The 22,294-nt window shown below is 41.1% G+C and overlaps 1 pseudogene; it reads right to left on the bottom strand.

Annotated features, from left to right (window-relative positions):
• Positions 1-8,949: 8,949 nt before the first annotated feature.
• Positions 8,950-12,711, bottom strand: LOC101321533 (ubiquitin-conjugating enzyme E2 R2 pseudogene; annotated as a pseudogene).
• Positions 12,712-22,294: the final 9,583 nt, after the last annotated feature.

Consider the following 22,294-nt stretch of genomic DNA (forward strand, 5'->3'; position numbering starts at 1 on the left):
ACATTAGCAGTCATCGTTGGGAATGTGGTTACAATCATGGAAGCAGCTGTCACCAGTTAGAACCTGGAAGTCTTGGTGAAACACATTGCTGGGCTCCCGCCCCACAGTTTCTGATGTGTGGGTCTGGGGTGAGGGCTAAAAATTTACATTTTTAACAGGTTCCCAGGTAATATTGATGCAGTTGGTCTGGAGACCATACTTTAAGAACCACTAGTCTAGAGCAGTGTTTCTCACACTTTAATGTACATGCAAAATCACCTGGGGATCTTGTTAAAGGACAGATCTGTTAAACTAGGTCTCAGTTAGCAGGTGAAGAGCTGAACTTTTGCATTTCTAACAATGTTCCAGGTGATGCTTGAGATGGCCAGACCATGCACCACACTTTGAATGAAAGACTAACTGTTGCTTTAATGTTCTCTGGAGTTATTCCTGTTAATTCATCCTCTCATTACTTGAATGAATTAATGGTAATGCTGAGGGTGAGGGTAGGGAGTTCAACAGATACCTTTAATAAAGCTACACGGGAATGTGTGCGTGGCTAGAGGGGTAGTGTGTGTACTTGCCTGTATACAGGGTAAGAGGCAGAGAAATGGTTTAGCTCAAAACCTATTGGTTTAAATATAGAATAGATAGCTAGCGGGAAGCAGCCGCATAGCACAGGGAGATCAGCTCAGTGCTTTGTGACCACCTAGAGGGGTGGGATAGGGAGGGTGGGAGGGAGATGCAAGAAAGAAGAGATATGGGGACGTATGAATATGTATAATGGATTCACTTTGTTATAAAGCAGAAACTAACACACCACTGTAAAGCAATTATACTCCAATGAAGATGTTAAAAAAAAACAAAACCTATTCCTTTTATAAATATAAAAAAATAGTAAAAATGGTTTAGCAGTAATACTTTAATAATCTTCAGAATAAAATAATTCCCATTTATTTTTATTTGTCAATAAAAGTGAAAACCTAGTTTTGGTTCAGTGTTTGACACTTATATTTAAAGCATGTGTCCCAAAGCCAGCATTATGCAAGTATTTCAAATCTTTTGCAAAATGTTGCTGGTGTCTAAATTTATAACTGTGGAGGAAGTCATATAAATTTAAACAGATAATACACTGATCAGAGGTGGCCCACAGGGCTTCCCTGCAGGGCTTCCCTGATGGCGCAGTGGTTGGGAGTTCACCTGCCGATGCAGGCAGCACGGGTTCGGGCCCCGGTCCGGGAAGATCCCATATGCCGCGGAGCGGCTGGGCCCGTGAGCCATGGCCGCTGAGCCTGCGCGTCCGGAGCCTGTGCTCTGCAATGGGAGAGGCCACAACAGTGAGAGGCCCGCATAGAGCAAAAAAAAAAGATGGCCCACAATGAATATTGTTACTCAATCAAAATTTCTTCTTTTTTTTAGATATAATAAGAAAATAAATTTAACTTTTTTTAAAAAATTGGGGTATAGTTGCTTTACAATGTTGTGTTAGTTTCTGCTGTACAATGAAGTGAATCAGCTATATGTGTACCTATATGCCCTCCCTCCTGGACCTCCCTCCTCCGCCCCCATCCCACCCATCTAGGTCACCACAGAACACGGAGCTGAGCTCCCTGTGCTATACTGCAGGTTCCCACTAGCTATCTGTTTTACACATGGTAGTGTATATATGTCAATCTCAATCTCCCAGTTCATCCCACACCCCATTCCCCACCCCGTGTCCACATGTCCATTCCCTATGTCTGCGTCTCTATTCCTGCCCTGCAAATAGGTTCATCTGTACCATTTTTCTAGATTCCACATATATGCATTAATATACGTATTTGTTTTTTTCTTTCTGACTTACTTAATTCTGTATGACAGACTCTAGGTCCATCCACATCTCTACAAATGACCCAATTTCATTTCTTTTTATGGCTGAGTAATATTCCATTTTATATATGTACATCTTCCTTATCCATTCATCTGTTGATGGCCATTTAGGTTACTTCCATGCAAAGAAAACCATAAATTAGATGTAAAGACAACCCTCAAAATGGGAGAAAATATTTGCAAATGAAACAACTGACAAGGGATTAATCTCCAAAATATATAAACAGCTCATGTAGCTCAATATCAAAAAAACAAACAACCCAATCAAAAAATGGGCAGAAGATCTAAGTAGACATTTCTCCAGAGAAGACATACAGATGGCCAAGAGGCACATGAAAACATGCTCAATGTCACTAGTCATTAGAGAAATACAGATCAAAAGTACAATGAGTTATCATCCCCTGACACTGGTCAGAATGGCCATCATCAAAAATATCTACAGGGCTTCCCTGGTGGCGCAGTGGTTGGGAGTCCGCCTGCCGATGCAGGGGACACGGGTTCGTGCCCCGGTCCGGGAGGATCCCACATGCCGTGGAGCGGCTGGGCCCGTGAGCCATGGCCGCTGAGCCTGCGCGTCCGGAGCCTGTGCTCCGCAACGGGAGAGGCCACAACAGTGAGAGGGCCGCGTACCGCAAAAAAAAAAAAAAAATCTACAAACGATAAATGCTGGAGAGGGTGTGGAGAAAAGGGAACCCTCTTGCACTGTTGGTGGGAATGTAAATTGATACAGCCACTACAGAGAACAGTATGGAGGTTCCTTAAAAGACTAAAATAGAACTACCATATGACCCAGAAATCCCACTACTGGGCATATACCCTGAGAAAACCATAATTCAAAAAGTTTAACTTTTTTATGGTGATAGCTACCTGTAGAAATTTGAGATATGAAATATGATTGAAGTAGTGGCTTTACAAACTTTCAGAAAACTAGAAAGTCACTATATCTTGTATTCTAGTTCTATTTATATATTGGCATGTCTTCCTATGTCAGAAAAACAATTTATATCTACTGAATTTATACTCCTTGAAGAAATGATCTATTCCATATCTGAATAGATTTCACTTGATACTCCTAAATGGAAGTAGTGTGTGAACATATTAATTAATTCATACATGGAAGGATAAGAATAATTTGGTTTATTATCAAATCAATATTTTGAAAATAATTTATTTTATCCTCAGGATGCTTGGGGAAAATCTCACCCATTAGTCATCTTCTTTCTTCTTTATTTTAAATGTTCTATTAGAAATCATTTATTAACTTACATTTTCCATTCTTTCTTGCTTGGAATGTTAACTATCATTTGCAAAACTTCCCTACAGTTTCTGCAATGATAAGAGACTGTATATAAATAAACTTTCACTAGCAACAATTAGATTTTCTACTTGCTAAAATAGAACAGATTGATCTCTTTCCTGGTTGGGTGTTCTCCACAGGCTCCAGCCATTGCCATGTATAACTGGATATAATTAATACTTTGAGACCAAGGTTCTTCTCTCTATAGAGACCACTCTGGCATGGGAGGCTGCAATGTGTCAAATGGCCCATGACAGTTGGTTAAATGGTTCCGTAAATGCTGAAAATAGCCTTGCTTCTCATCAGACTAAGCAACCCCACATTCAGGCCCCAAAAGTGCAGTTGATTGGGACAAGCTGGTACAGTGAAGTTGTACCCTAGTCTTGCCTAGGATACTATGTCCATCAACAGAAAAGAAGGATTAGAGAACTAGACTAGAAAAGAAAAATCTAATCAAAGGCCTCTTAGTTTTAAAAGATTTCTGGATTTCAAATTAAAGTTCCCCTTGCCCTGTTTGAAAAAATATTAGATGTTTCCTGGTTCCTCAGCCACTAAAGCTTCCTGTATGATTTGGCTTCTAGGTGGTTCACATGTATCTTGCCACCCATTGGGTCAAAGGGAGTTTGAATATTTATTTTAGCATTTCTGGCATCCAGAAATGAATATCTGTCCTCATTTCATCCACAAGTCCCCCCCACCATGGTTAAAATATAAGAAAATATAACATCAGATACAAGTGTTTACTTATATATTTTTGACCAACCCATGTTTTTTCCCCAATGAACCGTATACTCTTTATCCCAATTCAGTAAATAAATCAGCTCTACTTCTATTTGCTCTCTAGTTTTTTAATGAAGAAGCATTTGGGACCTGTCACTTGTATTGCTCCAGATCTCTTCATGGTGGTGGAATGGCCAGTCGTGTGTGTGGTATTTTTATTTATTTATTGGCCAGACTATTACCTCACCCTTTGCCGTGGGGCTTGAGTTGTGTGGAGGGTGGGACTGTGAAGGGGGCATTATTGTGAAGGGAGAAATTATTGAGAAGATAAATTGTTAAGGTGAAGAAGACTCTACCTCCAATCACACTGAGATTTGGATGGCTACCACATCTTGTGGTATTTGAAAATAATCGTCTTGGAGGTATCAGAGTGAAGAGTGCAGTGGTCAAGCACAGTGTTTCTTAGAAGAAGCAGTGTACCTTGGGCATCAGTCAGGGTGCTCTTGCCAAGGGCTGGCTCCTAGTCGTGCAGCATGCTTCTGTGAAGGGCAGTACTCTATCCTGATTCTACTGCTTCCATTTAACAATGGAGCTCTCATCTGCCCGTCATCCCTTGAGAGTACTTGTGTATCAAATATAATCAAATTTGTGGTGGTGGCAGAAGGACCTGATGTTCTGTCTTTGGGGTGCTCTGTTTTAACGATGGACCAATAAGTGGCTGGCAACTGATTTGTACTCAAAAATGAGTACACCATTTGACAAGATTTTCATTTCCTTAGGGACATGCCAATGATTGCACGTCAAGGGATCACTGGAGAGTCCACTGGGGAGTCTTTCTGGGTTATATGGGCTGAGAGGTTAGAAAGTTGCCTGTGTAATCTTTAAGAAACCTGCCTGTCAGGAGGCCACGTGATCTAATGATGTTACTGCAGCAGAATACCCCATTGTGTCGGTATCCGTACCCAGCACTTACTTTCTTTGCATCCTGTTTAGTGATGTGAGTTTCAAGGACAAACATTTTGTCCCACTCAGTGCATAATTTATATGTTCGAAATAACAACACTCCCATAAAAGTTATTGTTTGGTGAAGGGCCCTTGAATTTAGTTTTTCTGTTAAATTGTTCTATCATTTTTAGTTGTCAAACTAATAAGGGAAGGCAGAGCCTCAAGTACAGTTATTTCCAACGGCTACCCCAATGTGCCAGCTCTAAAATGAATACATCTTCTACTTGAATCAGATCAAGGACACCTGTCTAAATGTTACCTTATTAGATTATAATGCAGTGCTAAAGAATTTATCCTATAGTAGGGCCATTCTGGCCAGACAAAGGCACACTGTATTGACGACCAAAATTAACAGGTCATAATTAGCATCTAAAAGGATGCATTTGCTACATCAGTGACCACAGATTACCAAAAGGTTGATTCAAGGTCCATCTCTATTTTGGACCAGTCAAACCAGGGTTCAAGGGGTAAGTGGTGTGTGAGGTTAGTCCCAGTTTCTTCAACATCCCTGCTATGAAATTTATTATAGTCCTACTGCACCGTGGTACTTTCCACATTTGCAGCAGTGTGGTTCTAGAGCTTCCCTTTTGGCAGGTCCAGTTGTTGGGGGTTCTACTCTTTGACATTTGAAGGCTCTTTCCATCCCTAGAATTACAATAAATCCCTTGCAATTACACACTCAGGGAAAGGAAATACCACCCCAGGAAAACTTCTTTGGTCCTCTGTGTCCGGCCACTATCCTAACCCAGGAACCACAGCTACTTCTCCTCCATATCTTTCAATAGTCAAAAAAATTTCTCTCCTTATGTTCAAGTTTCCCAGAATGAATGTTATCTTTGATCCTGTATCTAAAAGTTCCTGAGATTCTTGAAAATTATCCTTTGTTCAAAACAAGTCTCGGGGTTTAGAGTCTCTCCAGGCCAATCTAACGTTTTACTGGACCCGATGTTAAGGACTTTGGGGCAGATTGTCCTTCCCTTTGAGAGACTGGGTCTGATCTCCAGACTTGAGTGCCAGGGTTCTTAAATTAAGAAAGATCAGAAGAAATCAAAGGAAACACTTTGGAAGTTGTCCTTTGTTTTCCATGCGCAGGGAGTTTATCCTTAGGATTTACGAAGCCCTTGTCTCAGTGTTCCCTCTCTTGGCTCAGCTCCCAGTGATTTTGAAGTGGCTTGTTGCTATCTGTGTGGAGGGTTTGCCAAGGTTGTTGCCATAGCTGCCGTGCCTGCAAGTTTAGCTGATTCTTCTGTCCTATTGATCTCCTCTGAACCTTAGTAAGTTGTCAGTGTTTCTCTTGTGAATGGAGGATGTGATTCCAAATCTAATGACCCTTTGTCTTAGCCCATAGGGAAATTGTTGTGTAGACAGTGAGCCCAATCGAAATTCATATCTTTCCATTAGCCTATTCTCCAGCTATTTCCCATGAAATTCATGCTTCCATAGAAAGCTTTTGGGAGTTAGAAACATAACCCTTTGGGAGAGACTCAAGATGATCATTTCTTTGCATTTCGGCATAAAGATAATCATCTGAATTGTTAGGTTCACCTAGCCTGCTGGTCAGGATGGTCCCTATTTGAAGTTCTTTCTTTCTAGTCTCCTTGATCCCTTGCTTATCAGTTTTCCATGATGGGGTTGCTCTACTATTCCTTGCTTATCAGTTTTCTATGATGGGGTTACTCATCTTGGTTTCCAAGATTTCCCTACCCACAGAATCAAAGCATTAATTTCAAAGGGGTGTCCACTTCTTCCTCTCACATATTCTATTCATTACCTCTCCTTTTTCTAAATTGTGGTAAAATATACATAAATTTACCTTTTTGAAACAATTAAAAACGTACGGTTCTATGGTATTAGGTACATTCATGTTGTTGTGCAACCATCCCCACCATTCATCTCCAGAACGTTTTCTTCTTCCCCACCTGCAACTCTGATCCAGTGAACACTAACTTCTCATTCTCCTCTCCTCTCAGCCTTTGGCAACTACCATTCTACTTTCTGCTTCTGTGAATTCAGCTGCTTTAAGAACCTCGTATAAGTGGAATCACACATTATTTGTCCTTTTGTAACTGGCTTATTTCACTTAGCATAATGTTTTCAAGGCTTGTCTATGTTGTAGCACGTGTCAGACTTTTAAGGCTGAATAATGTTTAATTGTACATATATACCATATTTAGTTTACACATTCTTCTGTTCATGGACACAAGGGTTGTTTCCACCCTTTGTCTATTTTGCAAAGCTGCTATGAACATGGGTGTACAAATATTTATTCAAATTCCTACTTTCATTTCCTTTGGTCATACTTTAAACAGGTTTTAAAAATGTTCTTTAAAAATTTTTATTGTGGTATAATTTACATAGAATAATTCAAAGATTTTAAGTGTAGCATTTTATGGCTTTTGACAAATATTGATATATACACCTGTGTAACTCCCACTACACTCACGATATGGAATAAATCCATCAGGCCAGAAGGCTTCTCCTTGCCCATTTGTGGTCATTACTTCCTTCACCCACAGCTCAAGGAAACCACTAATCTGCTTACTGTCTCTGTAGATTAGCTTTTATTTTCTAGAATTTAGCATCGATGGAAACATTCAGTATGAACTCAACGTTTTTGAGATTTACCCATATTGCATGTATCAGAGGTATCTTTCTCTTTATTGCTGAGTAGTAGTTCATTGTAAGGCTATAACACAATTTGTTTATCTATTCAACAGTTGATGGACATCTGGTTGTTTCCAGGGCTATTGTGAATAAAACTGCTATGAACATATATTTTTCATTCTCTGGGATAAATATCTAGAGTGGAATTGCTGAGTTGTATTTATAATACACAGCCAACCAGTGTCCCAAAGTGGTTGTACCATATTACTTTTAAAAGAGTATCATAAGGACTTTCCTGGTGGTGCAGTGGTTAAGAATCCGCCTGCCAATGCAGGGGACATGGGTGGGAAGATCCCACATGCCATGGAGCAACTAAGCCCACGCGCCGCAACTACTGAGCCTGCGCTCTAGAGCCTACGAGCCATAACTGCTGAGCCTGCGAACCACAACTACTGAAGCCCCTGTGCCTAGAGCCTGTGCCCGGCAACAAGAGAAGCCACCGCAATGAGAAGCCCACGCATCACAACAAAGAGTAGCCCCCGCTCGCTGCAACTAGAGAAAGCCTGCGTGCAGCAACAAGACACAACACAGCCAAAATAAATAAATAAATAAAATTTAAAACAAATAAAAATTAAAAAAAATAAAAGAGCATCATATAAGAGATCCAGTTGTTTTACTTGCTCATCAACACTTGGTATCAATAGTCTTTCTAGTTTTAGAAATTCTAGTGATAGCTCATGTAGTTCTAATTTGCATGTAATTTACATCTAAATGCATTTTATTTAATTAATTAAATTCCATAGTGACTAATGATGTGGAACATGTTTTCATGAGGTTATTTGTCATCTGTATATCTTCTTCAGTAAAGCATTAGTTCAGATTTTTGCCCATATTTCTTGGGTTATTTATCGTATTATTATTGAGTTGTAAGAGTTCTATATATATTCTAGGTATAAGTCCTTTTTGAATATATATTTTGCAAATATTTTCTCTCAGTCTGTGGTTTATCTTTTCTTTCATTAACAGGGTCTTTTGAAGAGCAAAGTTTTAAATTTTGATAAAGTCCAATTTATGAAATTGTTTTCATTCATGCTGTTTGTTTTGTATCTAGAATTCTTTTGCCAAACCCAAAGTTGCTAAAGATTTCTCCTGTGTGTTCTTCTTGAAATTTTTATAGTTGTAACTCTTACATTTAGATCTATGATCCATTTTGAGATTATTTTTGCCTGTGAAATTTTTAGAATTTTATTTATCTTTTTTTTTGATGAAAGACTATTTAATTCTTCAAGAAAACAGACCAAATGTGTTTCACTGTGAACACTTTGTAGAGGCGAACTGAGGCTGCAGTACTTTAGTGGTTTGTTTTTTTTAATATTTATTTGGCTTTGCTGGGTCTTCGTATGCGGGATCTTCAACGCCCCATGTGGGATCTTTAGCTGGGGCACACATGCGGGATCTAGTTCCCTGACCAGAGATCAAACCCAGGCCCCCTGCCTTGGGAGCGCACCGCACCACCGGGGAAGTCCCAGCACTTTAGTTGTGATGCAGTATTCTGCCAGGGTCGTGGGGACCTTCGCTCCATCCTTTTCTGCTTTGGCCTTAGTGGCTGACACCTGTTTCCTAATGATTTCGGCATATTCTTTGTCTTTTCCTGTACTGTCCCTCCCTTCCCTGAACATAACAGAAGCATCCACCTCGACTGGGGAGGAGGTGTTGGGCTCATTAAGCAATGAGGTTATACTTAACAAGATAGTCCTGAGATTTTGAGTAGGGTTCCGCCTTTCAGAGGGCGGTTCTCCACTCTGCCGGTCGTCCACAGGCGGAGGAAGAATGGAAATGCATACGTCTCCACGCTCTTAAATGTTGGGGAGTCACATTTGGGTCAAGAATCTCAAGGTAGGTGGTGAATCCGTGTAATCAATAGGGAATTTAATATGAGCCTTGAAGTAGCCGCCTTCGTAGAGGGTGTTAGGGGGTCCGAAGACGACAACCTCCCCGTTGTAGAGGTCGGATTCATCCACCAGTGTGATGCGGCGCCCTCCACCGCTTCCTCCTGCAGGGATTTGAGCTCGAGGAGCAGGGCCTTCTGCGAACTGGTCATCTGCTACTGGGACCCAGTCCTCACAAGTGGGCGGGGGGGGGGGGGGGGGGGGGGGGGGGGAGGGGGACCAGGCCCTTCCCCGCCGCTTGCCCTGGGTGGGGCCGGACCCCGGCATCTTCACACACCCCGCGGCGGTACCAGGCCCCTGACGCCAGTGGGCTGGCCTGGTTCTTCTGCTCACATTCAGGCCGGGTCGGGGGAGGGCTGGAGAGAGTTAAAGAAATTCTGGGTTGTTCCCCGCCCCACCTTAACTGGGGGGGAGGGGGCAGTGAGAGGAGGTGAAAGTGGAGGAAGGCGTCCGAGGGCCCGGGATGGTGAGGGGACAGTGCCTAGCTTCCTGGACCTCTCCTAGAATTTAGTTTTTCTTTTCTTTTTTAAATTAATTTTTATTGGAGTATAGTTGATTTACAATCTTGTGTTCGTTTCTGCTGAACAGCAAAGTGAATCAGTTATACATATATCTACCCTTTTTTAGATTATTTTCCCATATAGGTCATTACAGAGTATTGAGTAGAGTTCCCTGTCCTATACAAAGGTTCTTATGAGTTACCTATTTTGTATATAGTAGTGTGTCTATGTCAATCCCAATCTCCCAGTTTATCCCTCCCTCTCCCCCTTGGTAACCGTTAGTTTGTTTTCTACATCTGTGACTCTATTTCTGTTTTGTAAATAGGTTCATTTGTACCATTTTTTTTTTAGATTCCATATATAAGTGATATCATATGATATTTGTCTATCTCTGTCTGACTTACTTCACTCAGTATGACAGTCTCTAGGTCCCTTCCATGCAGGTGAAAATGGCACTATTTCATCCTTTTTTTATGGCTAATATCCCATTGTATATATATACACCACATCTTCTTAATCCAGTCCTCTGTTGATGGGCATTTAGGTTGCTTCCATGTCTTGGCTAGTGTAAATAGTGCTGCAATGAACGTTGGGGTGCATGTATCTTTTTGAATTATGGTTTTCTCCAGATACATGCCCAGGAGTGTGATTGCTGGATCATATGGTAGCTATATTTTTAGCTTTATAAGGAACCTCCATACTGTTCTGCAAAGTGGCTGTACCAATTTATATTCCCATCAACAGTGTAGGAGGGTTTCCTAAAATAGATATGATGTACATTTTCTGTACATATTGGCTAAAGGTATTTGAGAATTTATTTGCATGCTACTTCAATTATCATAAGGCTGCAAGTATAAACCCAGGAGTAATTTTAAAATATATACTTATGAAAGTGCATTGTATAGATTCATAAAAATGTCCTGAGATATTAACATGCTCTGGGGCCTCCCACGGCTCACTCTGTGCCCTGAGATTTGTTCAGAAAATGTAATCCAGGTGGTTTCTTTTAGACTCTGAGCTGGAGTTTAGAGATTAGAATATTTATTAGGCATTGCCCTTGGGATAAACAAATGTGGAAAGAAAGGCAAGGAAATAAGATTGGGCAGGAAACGTTGAGCTGTGATGCAGACGTCATGTCAGACTTAGCCATTTTGATTGAGCTAAAATGGCCCTAGCTCACTGGAGTGAGTTGGCTGAAACTTCTCACTTATAGATCAGCTGCTGGATGTGGGTCCCCGCAGGTAGTGGGGCTCTGCAGCTGAGCCAATTTCTGAAAGGGCTGACAACACGTAGGCAGCTGGGACTATAAATCCTTCCTTGCAGAGGCATGTAGATGATGAATCTCCACGTCCATCACAGTCTACCCGTTGCTCAAATCCACGTTTTCATGGAGGTGGTATGACTGGTGTACCTCCTTGTCACGGACCTACTCTGATACCTGCTCTGCTGTGTGCGGGATCCTGGGCAGGTTGAACAAACCCTTGGGTAGTGATGCTGGCCGAGACTCTGTGTGCAGGAAAGGCAATCCATGCCAAAAAAGGTCTCTTCCTATCTGACTCAATCACAGGTCTTTTAAAGGTAGAAGGGACTCAGTGTAGACAAATTGCCATCAAATGGGCAGATTGTCTCCTGAAGGAATGGTGCCACGATATGGACTCAACGTTGGTCTCTGTTGCTGGCAGGTTGGACATTTAGAGGCAGCAGTAGCTCGATTCATTATGGAAAGTGGGAGCCTATGCTGCTGGGTTGATGCCTAACCTCTATCTCTTTCACCAGCGCCACTTTTTAATATGTCCATTGTTCCACCGTTGGACCGGCCAGTGACAGCTTGCTGTCATCAGTTGGCTAAGTCATTCTACCGACTTGGTTGTTTAATGCCACTTCCATAGTGGGAACTCTTGGATTGATGTTAACTTTTCATACAAAGATTTTCACACTTTACATTCACTCCCATTTCTTTCTTTTTTTTCTTTTTTTACCATCTTTATTGGAGTATAATTGCTTTACAATGGTGTGTTAGTTTCTGCTTTATAACAAAGTGAATCAGCTATACATATACATATGTCCCCATCTCTCTTCCCTATTGCATCTCCCTCCCTCCCCCAGTCCTATTTCCCATACACTATATTCCTTTCTGCCACACCTCTTTGTCCCTGATCTTCCCGTCTTTTTTCTTCTGTGACTTTGATCAGCTAGCCAGACTGCCCATGAGCCCTTATATGTCCTAATCTCAGGCTACTTCTTTTATCACATGAAGCAGATGACCAGATGCACTGTCCCAGTCTGTGCCTGAATTAGGCTGTAGTGGCTTCCGTCCACACACTGAGCTGACCCATCTGTAAACCAAGCGTGGGCATTTTCATCCTCCATCAGCTAGTCCTCAGAGATCCCCCTTGTGGGCCATGGGATTATGCTGAGGAAGAGGTGCTGGTGCAACCATGGTGTATGACAGGAGTCTGGGCATTCTGAGTTGATGCGTCAGGGAAGATTTGGCTCATGAGTTCATATGGTGTCCCATAGTCTGACTTTCAGTTTGTACCATGCCAAGAGTTGCATTTCAAAAAACATATCTTCTCTCTTGCAAACGGTGTGCCCTTGCTCCAGTACCCCAGGGGGCAGTGTTATGATTTTCCCACTGGGACTTCCCCTAAATTGCACGTGGTGTTTTTCCCCACCACTGATACCTCTAATACAAGAGGGTCTGTTGGCTCAAGTGGCAGGGTACAGCGTGGACCTAACCATAGGCATTCCTGGTTACTTGCTCATTCTCTTCCTTGCTCAGGGGCATCTTTGATTTGCTTTTATTTTGACTCTTACTTTTTTAACAGTATTTCGAAGAGCTATGAACAAGGATCAGAATGAAATGCCTTCATAGTGCAGCATCTCTATCTGAGCCATCAGCGAGGACACCTGAAATGGATTCTAAACAAGGTTGTTTCTACTCTGTAGTTCCTGAGGATGCTCTCTGTTGCCCTCAGCAGATTAGAATGGTTATATCCATAATGGGCCTCCTGATGGGGTGTGTGTTAGTGTGTGTTTAAGAGGATTGGAGCAGAGATGGGGGATATAAAAGGCGAGAGTGGAGGGGTGGCAGGAAGTCCCCCAAATTAGCTGTTTGTTCAAGCTAAGGAGTGATGGTGTTACTCTTTTGTATTTTCACTTCTTAGAGACGTAAGACTGAGTCCACAACTTCTGGTATATTAACCTCCTCGATACACATTAATAAATATAAAGTAAAACTATAGATGCCTTTCCTTGTAAGAAGAGGAAAATATGTACTATGTGTAGTATAGAGTACATTATGTTCTATTTATTTAATCTAAGAGAAAAAACATTAGAATTTTTAGAGCTTGAAGATATCTTAGCTTTCATCTAGTTCAACCTCCCCATGTTATAAATGAGGAAAATCTTTTATCTTATTGACTCTTTTCAATGAAGTCATGAAACATTTTGTTGTTCATAAGTTGGTAAGTGTATCCATATACTTCTATAAGTTTCTCTTGTGATTTTGGCCAGCAATGATGAAATCAGTATGTTTTGATCTTTGTGCAAGTTGTTCAGAAGGAACTTAAAAGAAGTATTTAGGAAAATCCAAGTGCTGAAACATTTAAGATATGTTTTATGGTTTCAGTTTTGTGTGATTGTCAGCCAGGAAGTTTTCTGATTAAGACAGCTTGCCAATTTCCTGCCAAATACATTATTTATTACACTAATGGGGATTTCCTATTTGAGATTTTAAAGACAAAATGTTACTGGTATTATTTCCCTTAAAATAATTGACATGGCTCAATTGATGCAGTCTAGTAAGTTAAAATCAAGAACAAGTCAGAGCTCAATAATAACATATAGGTATTTTACTAGTATATACTTATTGAAATAAACTAGATTTCATTGGATTAGAGATTTTTCATTCATTATTGATAGTGAACTTGAAGCCGGATGTTAATGAATTTGTATTTCCTTTTTTAATCTAATGCTTTGTAAGAATGAAATAACTTTTAGCAAGGACTAAATTCTGTTGGGTTAAAATGGCATTAGGATCCCATAGTTATGTGCACAAATTTTAGAATTTCATGCGTTTCTCCCAAAGCTATAAAGAAACTTCTGCCTACTTGCGTGTGTGTGTGTGCGCGTGTGTGTCCTTGTAGTAGTAGCTACAAAGGGAGATGGGTTCCAAGCATCTAAAGAATAAATATATGTAGGTAAATTAACAGACTAAAGTACACCTAATTTTAACCAGACAGCAAAAGCATGAAACAGATTTTGATAATGACACATTTTTAATTTGTTTGTAAAATTAAACTACATTTAAAAATTACAGATTGTAACAACCACTATAGAGGAAAAGAACAAGGTGCTCTAAGAAAGACCATGGGCATTTTCTTTAGCTGAGACCATCATAAAAAGCCTTTCTGCAGGACAAATAGTTAGGCAGACAGAGAGTCTGTGTGTGGGAGGAAGGATGTGTGTGGATAGCAATCCAGACCATCCATGAGAAAGGCCTTGTGGCTGCGAGTGTGAGATGCTCAAGAAAGAAGGCCAAGACGGTCAGAGTGCAGTGACGACAAGTTAGCGTGAGATGAGACTAAGAGGATGGCGTGACTGTGGGCCATGCTGACTTGTTTGAATCTTATTTTAGTGCAATAGTGTGGGGGGGAGTGTCATAAAAGGATTTTAAGTAGGAGAGTGACACCATTTCCTCTATATCTTTAAAAGACCCCATTGGTTGCAATACTGGTATTGCATTGGTTTTGGATTGGGGTAAGAGTGGAAGAAGATTGACATTTTTAGGAGACCATTGCATTAGTCCAGGTGAGAGTTGGAATAGCTTGGACTGGGGTATTGGCAGTGCAAATGGAGAGTAATGGATGGATTCGGGGTGTTTTGAGGGTAGTGGAATCACTGAGGCTCAGTAATATATTGAATATGGAGGTAAGAGAGAGATATGGCAAGATGTGCCCAGATTTGGGGCTTAAGCAAATGGGTGTGGGGAGGTGATAGTGTCATTTATTGAAATCACGTAAGTCTGGAGGATAACAATTTTGGGAGAAAATAAAAATCTCAAGTCTGGAATGTCAATTTTGTGATGCCATGGAGACGATCAATTGGCTGGGTCAAGTAAGCATTTAAATATGTAGGTCTCTAAGTGTAGGCTAGAGATTATGATTTGGGAGTTACTGGCATATAGATGGTAGGGAGAAAAAAAATAAAAGCTCTGAGTCACATTAAGTCGAGTGGAAGAGGAAGAGTTATCTAAAGAGAGGGAGGGAGATGCTAGGTAAGAAAATCAGTAAAGTTTTGTATCACATAGACCAAGAAAAAAGCATTTCTAGAAGGAGGAAACAACTGACTGTGTTATGTGTTACTGAGCAGTCAAATAAGACCAGAGCTAAAAAATATTGATTAAATTTGAGGGCATGCGAGTCCATGACCTTCAGGAGGTGACTTCAAGAACAAGAGGGACAGATATCAGACTGGAGTGGATTGAAGAGTGAAAGATGAGGAAGTAGAGAAAAGATGTGAAGACAACTGTGGTAGACACCATTGGTTGACTACCCACCAGCTATTTCCCCAGTGCTAATAGAATCCCAGTTTTTCCAGTGATATCTGAGTGGTCAAATCCCTTAAGAGTGTGAACTGATATTGTCCAAATTAATCATAGTGTCTCATTCACCTTGCCATGGGATTGCATATTCTATACATTCTGGCCAATATCTTCCTCCTAGTCTTTACTTAGGATAACACTAACATTGTAAATAAAATATTATCACAGGTAACAAAATAGCTTTGATTTGGGAGTATTTCAACACTCTAGTATTGATCATGAGCAATTATTCTATTTAACCTAAAAAAATTTACTGTCTAACATAACAGCAATATAATTATTACAATTTATTGCTAGCTTGCTATATGCCAGACATTGTTCAACGTGCTGTATGTATAATATTTCAGCTAAACCCCCAACAAACTTGTCAGGCATAATTGCTTTTATTTTTCAGACAAGTTAATCAAGACTCAGAAATGAAGTAAAATACCCAAGGTCACAATCAGGTGAGAGGGAGAAGCAATCAGTGACTTGCTCAACCCATCAGAATTGTTCATTCCCTACAGAATACAGTACATTTTCTCCTGCATCTATTAAAGGGGTGTTTTACCCTTGTGCTCGTCTACACTTGCCTGTTTTCTTCCTTGCTCACACCTGCCTTTTTGATTCCATTGGCTTTCAGCCAACTATTACACATGAAGATTAAACATGTTGATTTTACTAAGCTGACCCTACTGGAATGAAAAGCTTTCTCTGAAGATACTGGAAAAAGAGGTTGGGTTATTTAAAGGCTGACCATAATGAAAAACATTAATTAAAGATTTTCTTACCATACAACTTTACATTCAACCAAAGGAAAGGAATTCACTGCACATTTATAACATGGAATCAAAGAAATGTTATATGGAATTATAAAGCACTGACAGCTTGATTTTGGTAGAGTATTTAAATTTCCATTTTCAAAATATGCAAATACATAGTGTTTTTGAAGATACAGAGTAGTTAATTAGGGCAAAGCATACTCTGCAAGGAGTCAGATAACACCACTTTTATTAAAGGCTCTAGTACTCTGTGACCTGAGCGGGGCTCCTAACTTTTATGAATCTGTTTCCTCATCAGTAAAATGGACATAAAGCTGCATTGTTTTCAACTGAAATTCAAATAAAAGGAAGTAAAACCAAGTTTTATGATCATGGTAAAGTATTCAATAAGTGATAATTTAACATCTATTGTGTTTGAGGTACTGTGGTCACCTATAGTTACTACGGGTGGTGGAACAAATGCTTAAATACATAACTATTACATAAAAAGATGGTAAAAGCTGTAATAAAAATGTGCAAAATCCTATAGCAGTACAGGAAGGTGGATGTGGTGAGAAGTAAGTTTGGCAGCATAAGTTGGGTAGAAAATATAAAGGGCATTAAGGATATACTAGAGAGTTTAGCTGTTACTCATAGCAGTGTGGTTATTGAAAGTTTCCACGTATAAGAATGATATGATTCTATGTGAATGTACTAAAGATGGTGGTTTTGGATAAATTGGAAGAAGAAATATAGGAGTTAGGGAGATTGGTTATCTTGCTACTTCCAAAATCCAGAAGAGACTTGATGAGCCTCAGGTAGGGCCATCAACACAGAGAGAAAGAGATGATGTTTCCATGAACTATTGTTGCCTAAGGAGCCACCTCAAACTGAGTGGCTACAACAAAGAACGATGTATTGTTTCTTATCAATATATGAGTTGGCTGGATCCTTCTACTGCTTATCTTGCTGGGGCACATTCCTGTGTTTGCAATCAGATTATGGCTGGAAATCCTGCATGGCTCACGATGAACTCACACATACGTCTGGCTGTTGGTGCTTGGTTAAAGGAATCGCTCCTGTCCTCCACGTGGCTCCTCTCTTCCTTCTCGAGGTGAGACTGACTTCTTAACATCATGATGGTCTCAGGACAGAGTTCCAAGAAGACAAGCCAAAAGATACAAATGCTCGTGAAGCCTCTATTTGTGTCACATTTACTAATGTCCCATAGGCCAAATCAAATTACACGGCCAAATCCAGTGATGGTGAGAGGAGTGGTAAATAATTTGTGTCCATTTTTAATCCATCACAAATGGTTTGAGGGATTTTGGAGGCAAAGTTGATGGTATTTGAGGGGAAATGAGATGCGGGAAATAGGAAGAGGGAAGATCAAGGATGATTCAGCTGAGGAGTAAATAGTGGTGCATTAATTGAAGCAATGAATAGCACAGGAAGATTTGCTGGGAAGTGATCAGGGAGATTGGATTTGAGTATTTTGGGGAGATCTTGAAATTGATGCCTGTGGGATATGCCAAGGGACTACATACTAAGAATGTGGAAATAAAGACTGGAACATAGAAGAACTTTCTAGGAAAGGGATAGAGATTTGAGAATAGTTGGCTAATAGATCTGAATACTGTAAGAAAGGGTTAGATTTCCTAGTTATAAAAGGTAAAATAAAGAGAAAAGTGAGCCATGGATGGAATTTAGGGAAGTACTAATATCGAGGTAAGCAACAGAAAACAGCTAGCAAAAGAAGCAGAGGAATTGAGTTCAGAGAATAAGAAACATATTCAGTGAGAGAGAATCATGACAAAGGAATAGAAATATAAAGTAAATTATAAAAAATGCTGCATAATGTGTAATGCTTACCTATTAATAAAGGGATTTACAGTTACAACTAACTCTGTCCTCAAAATTTCCTTTGTATAAGGAATTTATATTAGCCTGAAGCTTTTTTTTAGTTCAAAGAAAAAACTTAAAGTGGTGGATAAATTTTCAGATATAAATTTATAACTGAGCATTTCATATAGAAATAGAAAGATAAAAGTGGTTGGGACATCAGGAAAACTCATGTAAAAGCTAACAGTGACCAGCCTGAGAAGATACAGTGTGTGAATCACACTCTCTGAATTGCATAAAGCCACAGTATAGAACTGCTCCTGAATTTGATTGAACAATGTTAACAGAAAATTCAAAGAGACAGTGGATATCATTGAATAACTGTTGGGTGGCGAGTGAAAAGCTGCTTACATTTTTAAAAAATGCATTTGTTTCTAAATGCCTATCATTTAAATTTTCAATCTTCAAAATTTATCCTTTAAAAAGTATAGATGTTAATGATGTGACTGAGGTAATGGAACCCACCATATGATGTCCAAGAGTACACTGTGGACTTAAACATGGGGACAACCTTGGCACAAAGGGCTCAAGGAGCTGATTCAGACCTGACTTGAGATAATTAGTTTCTTGAGCCATATTATGTTGTCTACATGAGGGAGGGATTATGGGGTCTGAGGGTTGGTTTAAACCTCCAAGTACCATTACAGTTGAATTGTCTCTTTCTCCCTTCAATTTTGTTGGTTTTTGCTTCATGTATTTTGGGGCTGTGTTATTAGGTGCACGCATATATGTTTATAATTATTACGTCTTGATGAATTGATCATTTTTCCATTATGAAATGTCCTTTTTTGGTCTCTAATAATAATTGTTGTCTTGAAATCTATTATGCCTGATATTGGTATAGCTACTGCAGCTCTCTTTTTTTCTTTTTTTTGCGGTACGCGGGCCTCTCACTGTTGTGGCCTCTCTCGCTGTGGAGCACAGGCTCCGGACGCGCAAGCCCAGCGGCCATGGCTCACGGGCCCAGCCGCTCCGCGGCATGTGGGATCCTCCCAGACCGGGGCACGAACCCGTGTCCCCTGCATCGGCAGGCAGACTCTCAAACACTGCGCCACCAGGGAAGCCCTGCAGCTCTCTTTTAGTTACTATTTGAATGGTACTCCTTTTTCCATCTTTTAATTTCAATCCATTTGTGTCGAAATCTAAGGTGTGTCTCTAATAGCACGTTGTTGGATAATTTTTAAAAATCGACTCAAGTCTCCAAGTATTATTCTGCCAATATATCCCCTTTGATTGGAGTGTTTTATTCATTTACATTTACTGTAATTACTGATAATATTCATGCCTGCCATTTTGCTATTTTCTAGATATCTTAGGTTTTTTTCATTTCTCTATTCCTCCATTATTGCTTTCTTCTGTTCTAAGTATTTTCTAGTGTATCATGTTAATTCCCTTGTTGCTTCTTTTATTATATTTTCTGAGTTATATATCACATTTTAAACTAACATTTAAAAAGTATACTACATGAGAATCACCTAAATTTCTTGGCATAAATGAAAAATTTGGGGCCTCATACTAGATGTACTGCATCAAAATCTTATGGGACAGGAAGACCTTCAAGATGGCGGAGGAGTGGGATGCGGAGATCACCTTCCTCCCCACAGATAAATCAGAAATACATCCACACGTGGAACAACTCCTACAGAACATCTACTGAACGCTGGCAGAAGACCTCAGACCTCCCAAAAGGTAAGAAAACCCCCACGTACCTGGGTAGGGAAAAAGAAAAAAGAATAAACAGAGACAAAAGGATAGGGACGGGACCGGCACCAGTGGGAGGGAGCCGTGAAGAAGGAAAGCTTTCCACACACTAGGAAGCCCCTTCGTGGGCGGAGACTGCGGGTGACGGACGGGGAAAGCTTCGGAGCCGAGGAGGAGAGCACAGCAGCAGGGGTGCAGGGGCGGGGGGCAAAGCGGAGAGATTCCCGCACAGAGGATCGGTGCCGACCGGCACTCACCAGCCCGAGAGGCTTGTCGGCTCACCCGCGGGGGGGGCGGGGCTGCGAGCTGAGGCTCGGGCTTTGGTGCGAGCGCCGGGAGAGGACTGCGGTTGGCGGCGTGAACACAGACTGAAGGGGTTAGTGCGCCACGGCTAGCCGGGAGCGAGTCCGGGAAAAGGTCTGGAGCTGCCGAAGAGGTAAGAGACTTTTTATTCCCTCTTTGTTTCCTGGTGCGCGAGGAGAGGGGATTCAGAGCGCTGCTTAAAGGAGCTCCAGAGACGGGCGCGAGCCGCGGCTAAAAGCGCGGACCCCAGAGACGGGCATGGGACGCTAAGGCTGCTGCTGCCGCCACCAAGAAGCCTGTGTGCGAGCACAGGTCACTCTCAACACCTCCCCTCCCGGGAGCCTGTGCAGCCCGCCACTGCCAGGGTCCCGTGATCCAGGGAAAACTCCCCCCGGGAGAACGCACGGCGCGCCTCAGGCTGGTGCAACGTCACGCCGGCCTCTGCCGCCAAAGGCTCGCCCGGCATCCGTACCCCTCCCTCCCCCGTGGCCTGAGTGAGCCAGAGCCCCCGAGTCAGCTGCTCCTTTAACCCAGTCCTGTCTGAGGGAAGAACAGGCGCCCTCCAGCGACCTACACGCAGAGGCGGGTCCAAATCCAAAGTTGAACCCTGGGAGCTGTGCGAACAAAGAAGAGAAAGGGAAATGCCTCACAGCAGCCTCAGGAGCAGCGGATTAAATCTCCACAGTCAACTTGATGTACCTGCATCTGGGGAATACATGAATAGACAACGAATCATCCCAAATTGAGGAGGTGGACTGTGGGACCAACGATATATATATATATTTTTTTTTCCTGTTTCTCTTTTTGTGAGTGTGTATGTGTATGCTTCTGTGTGTGATTTTGTCTGTATAGCTTTGCTTTTACCATTTGTCCTAGGGTTCTGTCTGTCCGTTTTTTTGGTTTGTGTTTTTAGTATAGTTTTAACGCTTGTTAAAATTGGTGGATTTGTTTTTTGGTTTGGTTGCTCTCTTCTTTCTTATTTTTAATAATTATTTTTTATTTTAATAGCTTTATTTTAATTTTCCTTTCTTTCTTTTTTTTCTCCCTTTTCTTCTGAGCAGTGTGGCTGACAGGGTATTGGTGTTCTGGCTGGGTGTCAGGCCTGTGCCTCTGAGGTGGGAGAGCTGAGTTCAGGACATTGGTCCACAAGAGACCTCCCGGCTCCATGTAATATTAAACGGAGAAAGCTCTCCCAGAGATCTCCATCTCAACGCTAAGACCCAGCTCAACTAAACAACCAGCAGGCTACAGTGCAAGACACCCTATGCCAAACAACTAGCAAGACAGGAACACAACCCCACCCATTAGCAGAGAGGCTGCCTAAAATCATAATAAGGTCACAGATACCCCAAAATACACCACCGGACGTGGTCCTGCCCACCAGAAAGACAAGATCCAGCCTCATCCTCCAGAACACAGACACTAGTCCCCTCCACCAGTAAGCCTACACAACCCACTGAACCAACCTTAGCCACTGGGAGCAGACACCAAAAACAACAGGAACTATGAACCTGCAGCCTGTGAAAAGGAGACCCCAAACACAGTAAGTTAAGCAAAATGAAAAGACAGAGAAACACACAGCAGATGAAGGAGCAAGGCAAAAACCCACCAGACCAAACAAATGAAGAGGAAATAGGCAGTCTACCTGAAAAAGAATTCAGAGTAATGGTAGTAAAGATGATCCAAAATCTTGGAAATAGAATGGAGAAAATACAAGAAACGTTTAACAAGGACCTAGAAGAACTAAAGAGCAAACAAACAAGGATGAACAATGCAATAAATGAAATTAAAAATTCTCTAGAAGGAATCAATAGCAGAATAACTGAGGCAGAAGAACCGATAACTGACCTGGAAGCTAAAATCGTGAAAATAATTATTGCAGAGCAGAATAAAGAATGAAAAGAATTGAGGACAGTCTCAGAGGCCTCTGGGACAACATTAAATGCACCAACATTCAAATTATAGGGGTCCCAGAAAAAGAAGAGAAAAAGACAGGGACTGAGAAAACATTTGAAGAGATTATAGTTGAAAAATTCCCTAATATGGGAAAGGAAATAGTTAATCAAGTCCAGGAAGCACGGACAGTCCCATACAGGATAAATCCAAGGAGAACTACACCA

Source organism: Tursiops truncatus, chromosome 21, assembly GCF_011762595.2.
Source record: "Tursiops truncatus isolate mTurTru1 chromosome 21, mTurTru1.mat.Y, whole genome shotgun sequence".
NCBI classification, from domain to species: domain Eukaryota; kingdom Metazoa; phylum Chordata; class Mammalia; order Artiodactyla; family Delphinidae; genus Tursiops; species Tursiops truncatus.